The sequence below is a fragment of the Octopus bimaculoides genome, chromosome 5 (assembly GCF_046866305.1).
Source record: "Octopus bimaculoides isolate indiv1 chromosome 5, ASM4686630v1, whole genome shotgun sequence".
Classification (NCBI taxonomy): domain Eukaryota; kingdom Metazoa; phylum Mollusca; class Cephalopoda; order Octopoda; family Octopodidae; genus Octopus; species Octopus bimaculoides.
In genome coordinates, this window is record NC_142932.1 from 8,760,831 (window position 1) to 8,778,570 (window position 17,740).

Below are 17,740 nucleotides of genomic sequence, written 5' to 3' on the forward strand. Positions count from 1 at the left end.
TTATTATTATTATCATTATTATCATTATTATTATCATTATTATTATTATTATTATTATTATTATTATTATTATTATTATTATTATTATTATTATTATTATTATTATTATTATTATTATTATTATTATTATTATTATTATTATTATTATTATTATTATTATTATTATTATTATTATTATTATTATTATTATTATTATTATTATTATTATTATTATTATTATTATTATTATTATTATTATTATTATTATTATTATTATTATTATTATTATTATTATTATTATTATTATTATTATTATTATTATTATTATTATTATTATTATTATTATTATTATTATTATTATTATTATTATTATTATTATTATTATTATTATTATTATTATTATTATTATTATTATTATTATTATTATTATTATTATTATTATTATTATTATTATTATTATTATTATTATTATTATTATTATTATTATTATTATTATTATTATTATTATTATTATTATTATTATTATTATTATTATTATTATTATTATTATTATTATTATTATTATTATTATTATTATTATTATTATTATTATTATTATTATTATTATTATTATTATTATTATTATTATTATTATTATTATTATTATTATTATTATTATTATTATTATTATTATTATTATTATTATTATTATTATTATTATTATTATTATTATTATTATTATTATTATTATTATTATTATTATTATTATTATTATTATTATTATTATTATTATTATTATTATTATTATTATTATTATTATTATTATTATTATTATTATTATTATTATTATTATTATTATTATTATTATTATTATTATTATTATTATTATTATTATTATTATTATTATTATTATTATTATTATTATTATTATTATTATTATTATTATTATTATTATTATTATTATTATTATTATTATTATTATTATTATTATTATTATTATTATTATTATTATTATTATTATTATTATTATTATTATTATTATTATTATTATTATTATTATTATTATTATTATTATTATTATTATTATTATTATTATTATTATTATTATTATTATTATTATTATTATTATTATTATTATTATTATTATTATTATTATTATTATTATTATTATTATTATTATTATTATTATTATTATTATTATTATTATTATTATTATTATTATTATTATTATTATTATTATTATTAAGGCAGTAAGCTGGCAGAATTGTTATAGCATTGGAGAAAATGTCCTGCAATAAATATTCTGAGACTTTACGTTCTGGAATAAAATCTTTGAGTGTAGACAGGTACCAGACAAGCATAGGGCTTGGTTTAATTGACTTTTCTGCTCCAAAATTGCTGGCACTGTGCCTAATTCTGAAACAATTAAAGGTAGCAAGTTGGCAAAATTGTAAAAGCATCAGGAAAAAAATTGCCTTGTAGTATTTGTTCTGGCTTTTTATACTCTGAATTCACAACTTACTGAGGTCGACTTTGCCTCTCGTTCTTGTGAGATCAATGAAAGGATACTCAAGTATTGGGGTTGATTCAAGATGACTAACCTTCTTGCCCCAGAATTACTGCCCTTTTCTACATTAGAGATCATTATTATTATTATTGCCATTTATCAATAATATTCTTTTCTATTCTAGGCACAAAGCACGAAATTTTGGGAGAGGGGGCCAGTTGATTAGATTGGTTCCAGTACACAACTGGTACTTAATTTATCGAACCCAAAAGGATGAAAGGCAAAGTCAACCTTGGCGGAATTTGAACTCAGAACATAAAGACAGATGAAATACTGCTAAGCATTTTACCCGGCATGCTAGCGCTTCTGCCATCTCACTACCTTAATTTATTAATAATATTGTGAGGCCCAGGCATGGCTGTGTGGTAAGAAGGCTGCATCCAAACCATATGGTTAAAGTTCAGTCTCACTACATAGCACCTTGGGCATGTCTCTTCTACTACAGGCCAGAGCCTATGTGGTCTTGCGTTTAGCCTTACTACATGGCACATGAAGCAAGTCTTTAACTGTCACTCCGGGTTGACTGAAAGCCCTGTGAATGGATTTGGTACATGGAAAGTGAAAGAGCTCATTGTGTGTGTCTGTGTTTTAGTGGTTAGGATGCTGCACTCATGATCTAGTGATCATGATTTCAATTCCTATATTAATTCCTATATTAAGTGGTGCATTTTGGTCTTCAGCAGCAAAACACTTCATCTCATGTTGCTCTGTGATCACTTCGACACCTGACATGTGTTACGCAGTGCACCTGTACAGACAACGTTGATTTGATGGAGGGAGTGAGCTGTGTGGCACAAACATTTCATCCCTGTAAACAAATCATTTCTGCAGGTGACATGACAAAAGCTGAACGCTCATACACTGTCTATTATATATATATTTGCCTCTAAGCATTTGTTTGCTTTTCTCCAAAAGGGAGATAATCTCGGGAATTTAAGAATTTATTTTCTATAGTATTTAATATACCTTTATTTGTCTTTCTTGTCCATATTCATGCCACTGGCCACTCAATTATGTCTCTTAACTCATTTTTATTTATATAAATGTGTATGTGTGTTCATACACAATATATATATATTCTGTTATTCTTTTACTTGTTTCAATCATTTGACTGTGGCCATGCTGGAGCACCACTTTTAGTTGAACAAATCGACCCCAGGACTTATTCTTTGTAAGCCTAGTACTTATTCTGTCGGTCTCTTTTGCCAAACCACTAAGTTACGTGGGTGTAAACATACCAACATCGGTTGTCAAGCAATGGAGGGGGGACAAACACACACATACAAATATATTACATATATATGTGTGTATATATATGTGTGTGTGTGTGTGTATGATGGGCTTCTTTCAGTTTTCATCTACCAAATCCACTCACAAGGCTTTGACTGGCCTATAGCAGACGACACTTGCCCAAGGTGCCACACAGTGGGACTGAACCCAGAATCATGTGGTTGGGAAGCAAGCTTGTTACCACAGCGCTACTCCTGCACCTATATATATATATATATATATATATATATATAGAGAGAGAGAGAGAGAGAGAGAGAGAGAGAGAGAGAGAGAGAAAGAGAGAGAGAAAGAGGGAGAGAGAGAAATATATACGCACACACATGCACACATATATAATGCATCATTTTTGTCTGTTTCTTTGTCACAATATTTTATTGATATTTTCTCATAAAGGACTCCTACAGCAGTGCCACATCTGAACTTGACCTTAGAAGTTGTGCCAAAATAGAGAAAGTATTTCAAGCAATTATTTTATGGAAACAGGAACTTGAAATAATGGTTTCTTTTGACACCACACAAAGGCCATGGATCACATTATAGATAGAAGGAAATTAGACCTGAGCAATCTAACAATGGAGATTCTATGGAGTCACTCATCCATTTAGATAGCTATAGCAACCAAATCTTTCTTTCATTATGGTCTGCTACCTTAAAAAATGAGTCCAAATAGCATAATGTAGTCCTAGGTATACTATGCACGAGAAAATAAAAGGACAAGTTCAGCAGAACTTGAATACTTTTTTTTTCCTTTCATCATAGACCTACTTAATTAGAGCTGATATAAGATGAAACAACAGATGGAAATTGGAAGAAATATCACACATTCTTCAGGAGGTCCATAGCTGAACAGTTAAGATGTAAGGTACAACCACTTTGGGAAAGTTAAGGACCAGAATGTCAAAGGTTAGAGCCCAGCTACCTCCTTCAAGTAACACCAGCAAAGGAGAGCTTAGGAATGTTAAACTGGATTATAACTTAGAAATTATAATCTTAGCTTTCTGATGTCACCTAGGTCCTATCTGAATATCAGAAGGCTCAGTGCTCATGCACTTGATAGACAGTGGTGTTTTGTTCTACTCTCCACTTCTCTCTTTCTCAAGAGAGTTTCTTACCTTTCTCTTTGGGATACGAAATAAGCTAATTTACAGTAGTATTCCTACTTTTCTCAATTATGCTCTTCTCAGAGCAATTATAAGTAAACTGTGACACACAGGACTTTCTGAATGGTACACCAAATATTTTTATAATTCAGTTCACCTGATGGGCCTGTCCCTTATGGCCCGTTGTTCAAGGAAGGTTGCTATGCCTGCTCTTCAGCAATTGCTTCAAAACAGAAGTGAAGTTACTTCATCAAGGAATCAGAACTGGTTTGTGATTTCATTTCACCAAACTCTTACCTCTTGTTCTATAGCACCTAATTTGAATAGTTGAACAAATAAATACATATTATTTTATTCACTCTACTAACCAAAAATTTGGAATTTTCCCACATATAGAATGAAAGTATAACAGTTGAAGCTAAGAGCAGAACCAACAAAAATATGAAAATTTATATCCATAGGGTAACTTTAGTTAAGGGTCGTTAATTAAAAGGCAGATGTGTTTTTATGGCATAACAATAATGATAATAATAAGCAATTGTTCCTGTGGTAATTGTTGCACTTGGCACAATACCCAAAATGCTACCTATGGGACTGGGAGATACTGGAGTTACAACTCGCATTGTCAACCTATAGAAAAGTCTCATCCTGTGCTCTGCAAGAATCCTAAGATAGATTCCTGAGATTTGAGGAGATTTGTTGTCACCAAACCTTAAGATAACATTCTTGGTAATTAAATTAGTTTAACTACAAGCATGGCTAAAAAAGATTGGTGCAAGTGTGAAGGTAGAACACCTACAAAAATCAGCATTGCTTGGAACTGCAAGAATTTTTTGCAAGGTTCTTGAAGCATGAAAAGTAAACAAGTGTCACCTTAGTCTACTGGCTGCAGACAGCTCACACTTTCCATCATATACAGCAAAACAAGCTGAGAGTTTTCAACAAATAATAATAATGATGATTTCAAATTCTTGCACAAGGCCTGCAATTTTGGTGAGAGGGTAAATCAATTACATTTATCCCAGGGTTCGGCTGGTACTTATTTTCTCAACCCTGAAAGGATGAAAAGTAAATTCGACCTCAGTGGAATTTGAACTCAGCTCCCTGCCTTAATAATAATAACAATAATGATAATAATAATAATAATAATAATAATGATGATGATAATGATAATAATAATAGTTTCAAATTTTGGTACAAGGCCAGCAATTGTGGGGGAGAGGGTAAATAATAATAACAGGATAGAAGAAATAAGCATAAAACCTAGCCTAATACAGCTCAAAAAACAGTATCATTAGGGACAGCTAGGCTGATTAGTAAGGTTCTTCACTTCTAAAGTTGTTAGGAATTTTTTTCAACAGTCTAATCTGTTGCACATAAATGAAATGATGGGGGTGGTGGGGGTGATGATGATGATGATAGTAATTCTTTCTAATTTTGGCACAGTTTTGAGGGAAAGGGGCAAGTGAATTACATCAACCCCAGTAATTGATAGGTACTTTTATTTTATTGATCTTGGTGGGATTTAAACTCATAACATGAAAAGGCTGAAGGAAAACCACAAAGTATTTTCGCAACACTAACAATTCTATTTGGCACAAGGGCCACAAATTTCGTATGAAGGAAACTGTCAATTGTGGCAGGGTTTATATATACCCTACAGTATTTTGTCAGACGCTTTAACATGGGTTCTCAACTGGGATCTATATAAGATTTTCTTGTCAAAATTTATGTACAATAAATTGCTAATACTTCCACAATACACAAAATATTTTAATTTGTTTATACAGGCATAGGAGTGGCTGTGTGGTAAGTAGCTTGCTTACCAACCACATGGTTCCGGGTTCAGTCCCACTGCGTGGCACCTTGGGCAAGTGTCTTCTATTATAGCCTCGGGCTGACCAAAGCCTTGTGAGAAGATTTGGTAGACGGAAACTGAAAGAAGCCCATCGTATATATGTGTATATATATATATATATATATATATATATATATATATATATGTATATATATATATATATATATATATATATATATATGTATGTATGTGTGTGTATATGTGTGCGTATATGTGTGTCTGTGTTTGTTCCCCCAACATCGCTTGACAACCGATGCTGGTGTGTTTACGTCCCCGTAACTTAGCAGTTCAGCAAAAGAGACCGATAGAATAAGTACTAGGCTTACAAAGAATAAGTCCTGGGGTCGATTTGCTCGACTAAAGATGGTGCTCCAGCATGGCCACAGTCAAATGACTGAAACAAGTAAAAGAGTAAAAGAGTTCCTCATATTTAACTATAAAAATACAGTAGAATTTTTTTATATACATCAAATGGTTAAGGAGGTCCAGTAGAATAAAATAGGAATCAAAAGAGTACATAAACTAAAAATGGTTGAGAGCCACTGTTGTAACAATTCTGTACAAGTCCACCCGGTATGTCTGTTTAAACATTTGTTATTCATAGGTTTTACATTCACTGCAAAGGAGCATGGTATTGTAGTTGTCAAAGTGGCAATTATTTCAACCAAGGTTTTTTTTTCTTTATAAACTAGTAATTATCTGTTTTATGACTATTTTTCTTACATTATATATTGTCTTTGTGTTTCAATTAATTGTTAAAATAATCAAAAAATTTTTTAAAGAGTTTAATAAAATTATGCCCTTCTCCGTTATTAAGCAGGTGTTTGCAACATAACATAAAATTCTAACATTAAATTTTGATAGAAGGTAAACATAAGCACTTCAAAATGGACAGTTTTATAGCATAAAACCAGGGGATGGTCTCTGGTGGATGCTTTCAAAGGGTTAAATGCTAAAAATACAAAAACTTAAAACAAGAAAAACAACAATTGCATTTAATCTTTTCTTCATAACTTGGACATTTTCCAACAATGATGGAAAGAAAGCTGAGATTAAAGAGTTTAAACTCTGTGCAAAATTGAAATCTTGTAACTATTAATACTAGGAAATATTGAAATAGTTATCACTTTTGACAGCACAGTAACATTAGTATATGATAATGCACCAGTAGCCAATTGATTTCTACCAAGTCTGCGACTGTTTTGATTCTGAAAGTGAAAATGGATGGTGCTATCACACTACATCATCATATATGAATCTGACAATGATGAATAGGTCTTTACTATGATGAATAGGTCATATACCAAATACTTATTTTAATAGTAAAAAGGAGTAAAAAATAAACAGTCAAATGTAGTGTTCACAGATGTCAAATTAAACATAGTGTTGCATATAGTTTAGTTATATCTTCTTTATTTCTAAATTCAAATTTCACTGTGGTGAACTTTTACTTTCCATACTTTTATGGGTGCAAGCATAGCACCTTGGGCAAGTATCTTCTACTATGGCCTGGGGCTGACCAAAGCCTTGTGAGTGGATTTGGGAGACCGAAATTGAAAGAAGTCCACTGTGTGTGTGTGTGTGTGTGTGTGTGTGTGTGTGTACACATGTGTGTCTTTGTGTCTGTGTTTGTCTCCCACCACAACTGGTGTTGATGTGTTCACATCCCCATAACTTAGCAGTTCAATAAAAGACACTAACAGAATAAGTACCAGGCTTTAGGAAAAGAAGTACTGCGATTGATTCATTCGACTAAAAGTTCTTCAAGGCAGTGCCCTAGCATGGTCGCAGTCTAAAAGATAAAAAATAATAAATAAAGTACCATTGACATATTGATTTCAAGTTTTTTGCACAAGGCCAGCAATTTCAGGGGAAGAGATATGTCAATTAGATGACCTCAGTGTCTAACTGGTACTTATTTTATCAATCCCAAAAGGATGAAAGGCAGAGTTGACTTCGATTGAATTTGAACCCAGAATGTAAAGACAGACAAAATGCCACTAAGCATTTTGTCCAGCATGCTAACAATTCTGCCAGCTCACCACTTTCGAGTACCAGTGACATATTGGGGTTGACTCAACCCTTTCATTACTCAACATTTCTATTGAAATACACTACCTTTGTTTCACTTAATTTTGAATTTCAAGAAGAATTTAGTAAAATTACCTTGTCGTTATTTAGCTGGGGTTTAGGGTATAAATTAGCATGAAATTTTGATGGAAAGTTTTTGTTTCAATTACTCGAAAGCATGAAGTTTGTATCATTGAACCAGATGTGATCTTGGACAAGACTGATATATCTCCTTCCCTATAAAATAAAGCTTCATACTTTATCTTTTACTTTTCAATCACTAGACTGTGGTCATGCCGGGGCACTGCTTTGAAGGATTTTTAGTCAGTATTTATGAGTTTTTTTTAAACCAATATTCAATTTGTTACTTTTGCCAAACTGCTAAGTTACAGGGACATACACACCAACACCTGTTGTCAAATGATGATGAGGGACAATGGCACACACACACACACACACACACACACACACACACACACACACACACACACACACACACATAGTTATAAATATATACGGCAGGATTCTTTCAATTTCCATCTACCAAATCAATTCATGAGACTTTGGGTTGCCCAAGGCTATAGTAGAAGACACTTGCCAAAGATACCATGTAGTGAGACTGAACCGAGAACCATGTGGTTGGGAAGCAAACTTCTTACCACACAGCCAATTTTGTCCAAGTCAGTATTACAAAAAGTAATTTTTGTAGAAGAGGGGTCGTTGTCACTGTTGTTTATCATCATTCAGCCTCATTGTACCAAGGTATGATCGAAACCATTCTAGGCATGGCCTTCCCATTTTTTATTCAGGTATTAGATGTATAAGAACATGTTACTCACTTTTAAAATGCTAGCATATGATTTAAGAGAGATTAGCTACTATTTCTAACAGGACAAATGATTCAAGAAGCAACATTGTTGATGTTTTCTGAATGGCTAGTTACAGAGTTGATAGATGAACCTTGTATATTACTGGTACTAATTTTATCACCACCGACCTCTACCAAAATTTTAAAATACAAAGATATTCTCAAACTCATTTTCTTCTCAAAAGTGAGAACTGGATTCGCTAAAGCCACCATAACATCTTGAAGCAGTCGGCCACCTGTAATCCTTTCTGAAGATTTTTGTATGTTTATATCTTTTCTCTTTACCTTTTACTTGCTTCAATCATTGGATTACAGCCATGCTGGGGCACCACTTCGAATGGTTTTAGCTGAACAAATTAATCCAGTACTTATTTTTAGAGCCTGGTACTCATTCTATCAGTTATTTTTGCCAAACTACTAAGTTGCAGGAATGTAAACAAACCAGTACTAGTTGTAAGGTAGTAGGGAAACAAACGCAAGCACACACACAGACACACACACACACACACACACATATATATATACACGCGTGCACACACACACACACACACATGCACACATACACACACACAATGAGCTTCTTTCAATTTCTGTCTATCAAATCCACTGACAAGGCTTTGGTTTGTCCAAGTCTATAGAAGATATGTGCCCAAGGTGCTACGCAGTGGAACAGAATTCAAAAACCATGCGGTCGGGTGGCAAACTTCTTACCACACAGGCCTGCTTGTACCTACTGATGTAAGGCTTTTTGTAAAATTTCTTAACAATCTGTATTTCCTGGTATTGAAGGTGCTCTGAGCTCAAAGATGCACCCCAATTTTGACTTGCAACTTTTAAGAAAAAACAAAAGAAAGATAAACATAAAAACAAATTCTGAACATGTTTTCACATACTTTGCAAAGATATTTTGTTTGTGGCTAAACAATATATAGATCCTATTAGTGAATTATAGTTTGTTTTTTGAGTTTTTGCTTCTTTTTTTTTTTCAATTCTTACTGTACAGAGATACAATAAGCATAGTATAGATATCCCTCTTCAGGAATTAAATTTGATTTATGGAAACATGTAACTTATATCTTTTTAGAACACAAGATAAATTTTCAAAATTTATTTTAGGAAAAAAACATGTTTCTTCAATATTGGCATACATGATAATCTTTCAGTCCAGCTCTAATATGTTTTTTTTTCTTCATGATTTGCTTAGAGTAATATATCATGTGCTCTGTACTATATAGAATGTTTGTCAAATTCATCATTATTATCATCATCATCATCATCATTATCGCCATCACTATCATCATTTTAATATCCACTTTCCCAAGCTTGCATGAGCCTGGCAATAACTTTGTTGAAACAAATGATATTCTTACATTTACAGTAGGATGCTTTCTCTGTTGCCAACTCTCATCTGTTTCCAGGAAAAAAATAATATGTCCAGGCACACTTTCACATAGAAATACAAACAAGTGCCACATGCATTAAGACAATGGCAATACATATTCAATCATGCATGCGTGCACGCACACACACACACACACACACATACACACACACACACACACACAAACACAAACATTCACAACAGTCTTCCTCCAGTTTCCATCTACCAAATTTCACTCAGAAGGTATTAGTCAACTCACAGTTGTAGTCGAAAACAGCAGTCAACAGTTTCCTCTCAGTGTGAATGAACCCTCAACCATGTGGTTCCATAACAAACTTCTTAACCACATGGCCATGCCTTTCTTAAATTAATATCATTACTATTTTATTACTGTAAGGTGGTGAGCTAGCAGAATCATTAGCATGCCAGGCAAAATGTTTAGTGGCATTCCATCCATCCTAACATTCTGAGTTCAAATTTTGCTGAGGTCAACTTTGCCTTTCATTGTTTCAGGGTCAATAAATTAAGTACCAGTTGAGTGCTGGGGGTCGATACATTTGATTTCACCCATCCCCTTGAAATTGCTGGCCTTGTGCCAAAATTTGAAACTAATATTTTATTACTGAAAGGCAATGAGCAGGTAGAATTGTTACTGTACCATGAAAAATGCTTAGCAACATTCTGAGTTCAAATTCCATCAAGGTCAACTTCATCTTTTGTCCTTTCAGAGTCAATAAAATAAGTACCAGTTGAACACTGGGGTTGATGTGATCAACTTCCCTCCTCCCCTGAAATTTCTGGGTCTGTGCCAAAATTTAAGACCCATTGGGCCTCATGGAGGCAAAGTGGCTGAGCTTCTTATGAGTGTTGGGCCTCACAGAGGCAGTGACCAAGACGTTTGGCATTATGTCGTGTGTGAGAAGACCTATCAAGCTGAGCAAAATCGCAGTCGTGGCAGATACCAGTGTCACACAAATGGCACCCCTGCCTGTAGCACATAAAAGTGCCCATTACACTCTTGGAGTGGTTGGCATTAGGAAGGGCATCCAGCCATAGAAAACCGCACCAAATCAGACTGGAACCTGGTTCAGCCTTCCAGCTTGCCAGCCCCAGTCAAATCGTCCAACCCATGCCAGCATGGACAACAGACATTAAATGATGATGATGCTGCTGATGATGATGATTTTATTACTGTGACCTGCTTGTAGTTTATCTTCATTGATGACCTCTTTTGTAAATCTGAAGCCTTGTGTCCACCTAAGAAATTGATGTTATCTTACAAAGGCCACTAAAGATAGTAAAGATGATGCATCATCATCATCAGGCCTTTGTAAGATAACATCAATTTCTTAGGTGGACACAAGGCTTCAGATTTACAAAAGAGACAAGAAATGAGATTGCTTATAGTGTTCATCCTTTTCTTTACAGTATCTGAGATGTAATTAAAGTCAAGTGAAATGGTTGCGACCAGAGGTCATCAATGAAGATAAACTACAAGCATTTATAGCTAGGTTGATTGGGGTTTAGAGAGTTAAGTATCTTGGTGGTCGTGAATACAGAGCAGCATTGTTGAACAGATATAAATTGTCAAATCTTTGACCAGGGTTCTGACACATTGACAAGTTAACCAACTACGACCCTTTCTTTGTTATCTTGTTATTTGTCTATATGTTAGTTTCAAATCTTATATTGATTGATGTTCAAATATTTTGAAAGTGATGTTCTAACAGAATGCTGGAACATATATGTATAGAAATCGAATATGTTTGCATACATATGTGGGTATTCTTTATGACTGTGTGTATGTGTGTGTGTGAGAGAGAGAGAGAGAAAGAGATTCTTGTTCCAATTTTAATTCTCTATTTGAAGACCACTTACATCTCTAATATTCTTAAGAAAGACTTGTGCATTACAGCTTCCAATATCACAGCAATAAATGTGATTTTCTAAGGTTGTATAGACTAAGTCAAATATTGTACAGTAAGTCAAGCATATCTTACTGTGTGCATAGTTAAATTGCTGCAAAGCTACATAAAGTTAATGGGTACAATGACCATGGCTGTGCAGTTAAAAAGCAGGCTTTGAAATTACATGATTTGGGGTTTGATCTTACTGGATACCTCTTTAGGTGCATGTCAACTACCTTAGTCTTGAAGCTGATCAATGTTTTATGGTTGAAATTTACAAGATAAAAACTGTGTGCATGTGTGCATGTGTGCACGTGCGCTTATCTTTGAGTTTGTGTTTGTCTCCCACCACTGCTCGACAATCATTGCTGGTTTGTTTGCAACCCCCATAACATAGTGTGTAAAGTACCAGGCTTTAATACTGTGGTAAATTTGTTCAACTTAAAACCTTCTAAAATGGTGTCCAAGCATGGCCACTTCCAACAACAGAAAAATGTAAAAGATAATAAGGTAAAGATACAGATGTTCAGTTGTATTGAACAGGCTGCCAGCCAACAACTATTTACAGGCACAATCCCACTACTGCTCAACATGGGGTTTTTTGCCTGCTGTGTTTCCACCCTGTGCTGAATTGACCATCCTTAGACAAGTTGACCATCCTTAGACAACTTGGTCCTGTTGAGCTTCCTCTCCAGCACCATATTGATGCCAAGCTTGGTGCAGACACCCAATCGCCATAGAAGACCAACTACCAGGACTCCCATTCTCAAACTAACCAACCAACCAGCCAACCAACCAACCAAGTCTCCAGGAGCTTGATAGTTGTCATCTGGCAGCCTGTTTATTAAAGATATAAACAAGTACAAATGGTTTAATAGAGAGATAGATGTTAGATGTATGAGTTTACATTTCGCAGGTTCAGCCAAACTTTATAAGTTTCTTAGGTACTTTTACAATAGTCCTATTGTATCACATATCTTAAACACCAGAATACTACCCAAACTGAAAGAATCGGCCAAACTATTTGATGTAATGCAATGTTTGGAGGAGTTTACTCCAACTTGTAGTAAGACACTTACAAATGTAGAGGTTTTGGGACACCAGAAGCCACTAAATTCTGTGTGTTGATAGACAATTGCAACCTACTATGATTAGCAGGCAACAAAGTATTGTATTTATGAGTTATTGGTATTTTCTTTTTTACTATTATGTACACAGTTTGAATAATTAAAGAAAATTTTCAATGTTGAGTAGCACATCCATTTTCAAAGGATATGTTACTATAATCCATAGCTATTGTAATTTTTGATGACACGGTTATACTAGTATATATATATATATATATATATATATATATTATTTACACATATATATGTATATAATATATATATATATGTAAATAATATATGTATTCATATATACTTATGTATATAAATGTCTATGTTTGTATATATATACACACAGATACACACACACATACACACATGTATATGTATATATTTACAGATATATGTGTGTATGTGTAATTATAGATAGATATATGTATAGCCACAACATCACTTGCAAGCAAGTATGACCTGGTACGCACATAGCAAGTTTTTGATAATTGTTTTTGGTGCCTCTGTAGATGCAAGCAGACATAGATCCCCCCCCCCTTCTCAGTCTCTCCATCCTTCATCCGGCAGAGCATTAAGATTGTAACAGCTGGTGGGAGAGAGGGAGGGCCACACCAGCATGAAGTCAATAATCATTCGACACTGGAATATGCATATATATGTGTGTATACATATGCAGATTCACAGGACTGTCTTAGTATCATTACAGGAATCCAGGCAAACCAATGCACTGGGCCTTATAGTGTTTATTTACTAATAGCAACCCACAGCATAGATCAGAAATGGGCCCCAAGGCCTGTATATGTGTGTGTATGTATACATATATATTTATATATATATGCATACATACATATATTTATATGTATACACACACTCACACACACATATATATCAGAAATAACTAAGATTCAGTTGAATTAGGTACTTAAGTTGAAGCACCAAGTCAGTCCGGTATTGTCTGCACACTATGAAGTTAGGTGAATAAAAAGCGAAAAAAGTAACAAGGATGTCCAAGTATCAGTGCATTACGGCCGTTTCAAGTGGCTCCATTTAATCAATTAATGCAAGCATTACATCAGTTTGAAATAAACCACTCTCCTCAGAACATACAACCATATAGATTTTCAACATACGGTATACCCCATTATAATTTTTTAGCAAAGGTTTCATCAGTACCAGAGACTAAAATAATTACATTGCTTCTTTTTTGCTATTATTGTAGCAGAATGAATTTAGGGAAAAAATTATTTATGCATAACCACAACATCGTTTGCAAGCAAGTATGACTTGGTAAGCATATACCAAGTTTTTAGTAATTGTTTTTGGTGCCTCATAAGGGCGTAAGCTCTTGATAATTGTTTTTGGTGCCCCTTAAGGGTGTGTGCTCTCTTACCACATAAAGGTAGTACCACAATAATAGCAAAAAGAAGCAATGTTAATATTTTAGTTTCTGGTACTGATGAAAAATTTGCGAAAATAATTATAATGGAGTATCCTGTATGCTGGAAATCTATATGGTTGCATGCTCCGAGGAGAACAGTTTATTTCAAATTGATGTAATGATGATGATGATGTTTGCATTGATTGATTAAATGGAGCCGCTTGAAATGGCCATAACGCACTGATACCTGGACATCCTTGTTACTTATTTGCTTTATATATATATATATATATATATATTCTTTTATGTGTTTGTCATTTGACTGCGGCCATGCTGGAGCACTGCCTCTTTAGTTGAACAAATCGACCCCAGGATTTATTCTTTGTAAGCCTAGTACTTATTCTATCGGTCTCTTTTGCCAAACTGCTAAGTCATGGGGACATAAACACACCAACATCAGTTGTCAAGTGATGATGGTGGAGACTAACACAGACACACAATCATATACATACACACACACACACACATACACACACCCACACCCACACACACACACACACACACACACACACACACATATATATAATAATATTAGGGACAAAATCCAAAATTACAGGTAAAAAACTCAATTAAAATCAATTTATAAAAAATTAAAATTAAATTGAGCCTTATAGATAAAGTATATATAAAATATATTTGATGTAATGATGATGATGATGTTTGCATTGATTGATTAAATGGAGCCGCTTGAAATGGCCATAATGCACTGATACATGCGTTATGGCCATTTCAAGCGGCTCCATTTAATCAATCAATGCAAACATCATCAACATTACATCAAATATATTTTATATATACAAATATATGGATTTTCATCGATGAGTTCTTGAAAATTGGTTATTTTCCCTAAAACTATATATTTTATATATATATATATATATATATATATATATATATATATATATACGATGGGCTTCTTTCATTTTCTGTCTACCAAATCCACTCACAAGGCTTTGGTAGGCCCGAGGCTACAGTAGAAGACACTTGCCCAAGGTACCATGCAGTGGGACTGAACCCGAAACCATGTGGTTGGTAAGCAAGCTACTTACCACACAACCACTCCTGCATAATGTAAGTAAGTAACAAAGATGTACAGGTGTCAATACATTACAGCTGTTTCGAGTGGTTCCATTTGATTGATCAATGAAAACATTACATCAGTTTGAAATAAACCGCTCTCTTCAAGTGCAAATGGATCAGATAGTTTTCAGACATAAAGGATAAACCATTTTTAACAAATTTACATCAATAATAGAAAGCAAAATAATTACATTGTTTCCTTATATTATAGCTGTGGCAGAATGAGTTTAGAAAATAATACATAAATGGCTGTAATCTATTGAGACCACCTGTACATTCTTGTTACTTATTTACATTCTGATCACCTAACTTGGAGCTGTGGGGACTATACCGAACTGGCAAGGTGCCTCAATTTAAGTGCCTAATTCAACTGAATCTTAATTATATATTTATATATACACACACACACACACACACACACACACACACAAGGTGCAATAGGTAAATTGTCGCCATTTTATATTTTTAATTCCGTGCATGCACAATGTTTGTTTTTGATATTGTCAACTACACAGTATAGTAGGCTCAATTGGGCACCGTCTGTGAGAAAAACAGCACCATGAGGCAATTCATTCTGCCAGAAATTTAGAAACAACATGCGGTACTGCTTGGCATTCATGCCAGAAGCTCCAATTTGAACATTTCAGAGTGTTTGGGTATCAATCTGATGACATGGATTGAGAGTGATAAAAATCAAACATCGAGTCAACATCATGGTATTTGGATTGTTCACTAATGATGGCAATGTTACGCCTCCATCCATCTTCCCACACGGCTACAGACTCAACACAGAGGCCTACATCAAGTGCCTGGAGGAGGTAGTGCTGCCCTGGGTCAACAGGGTGGCTGCTGAAAGACCCTATGTCTGGTAACAGGACCCTGTACCATGCCACACAAGCAAGAAAACCCAGTCATGGCAGTCAGACAATTTCTGCGACCACATCACCCCCTAACATCTGAACACCTAACTCCCCAGACTGCAACCCTCTTGGTTATTATGTGTGGTATGCAGTTGAGTGATTGACCAACAAAACTCCTTGTAACGCCAAAGATGAACTAAAGGCAAGGATTCACCAACTTAAACAAGGAGAGCATCCAGAATAATAGCAGGAGATTCCGAAATCGTCTGGAGGCCATGGTTGAAGCTAATGGCAATTTTATTGAATAAATTTACTCTTTAGTATTTCAAAATATTTTTATGTAATTTTGGTAAATATATCTGTTAAAATGAGATATCAGTATTATTTTTATTTTTGCGTAATTTAGACAACATCTTATTCACCGCACCCTGCATATGTATGTATCATCCAACTCATGCCAACAAGGAAAAAAAGCATTCAATAATGGCGATGATGTTCACACACACATACACACATATGTATTCATACATATTCATACATGTGTGTGTGTGTATATATATAGATAGATAGATAGATAAATAGATATAGATATGTACACATGCCTATACACACACATGTGCAGACACAGAGACAAACACACCAACACAAAACCCACAACTGCATGCATATATGTGTGTATGAACGTGCGTGTGTGTGTGCACATGTGTGCGTGCATGCATGTATGAGTGTGTGTGTGTTCTCTGTATGTTTATTAGTAAGAATGGATGAGCATAAACCATTCAAGGAATATAATGAGCAGACAGTTTGCATGACGTGATGCATAAACCTACGTGACGTGAGTTCTAAAGCATGCTGTCTTGTTTTTCAATATCTGGTGTGAAATGATCAGATTGAACTCATACGGGAATTAACAAATGGCATAGGTAGAATTTGCAAAAACAGGAAAAAAGAAAATCTGTTACTGCTGACCTATAAAACCCAAACTTGTAAAGATGATAAAGGAGCACAAAAATAGCTGACAGTAACCTAGAGCAAATGACAATAATGTTGCTAATGATGATGAGAAGGAGGAGGAGGAGGAAGAGAGGGGATTTTTTTTTTTTTTTATAAGAATTGTGATATAATGGGAATAACAACATGAGATATATTCTAAATACTCTCATGCTATTTTTTCCTTGCAACCAGCTGTTGAAGTATATATTTGCTTTTCTTCTTTAGTAATTACGTATCACTGTTTCATACACA

The 17,740-nt window shown here is 33.7% G+C and overlaps 1 protein-coding gene and 1 non-coding gene across 2 annotated transcripts in view; one reads left to right on the forward strand and one right to left on the reverse strand.

Annotated features, from left to right (window-relative positions):
- LOC106882259 (uncharacterized) overlaps positions 1-17,740 on the forward strand; it is a 229,345-nt gene that overhangs the window by 155,323 nt on the left and 56,282 nt on the right. The gene's annotated exons all lie outside the window — the stretch shown is intronic.
- On the reverse strand, positions 12,513-12,814 carry LOC149135417 (signal recognition particle RNA). Its single transcript, XR_016242065.1, has one exon.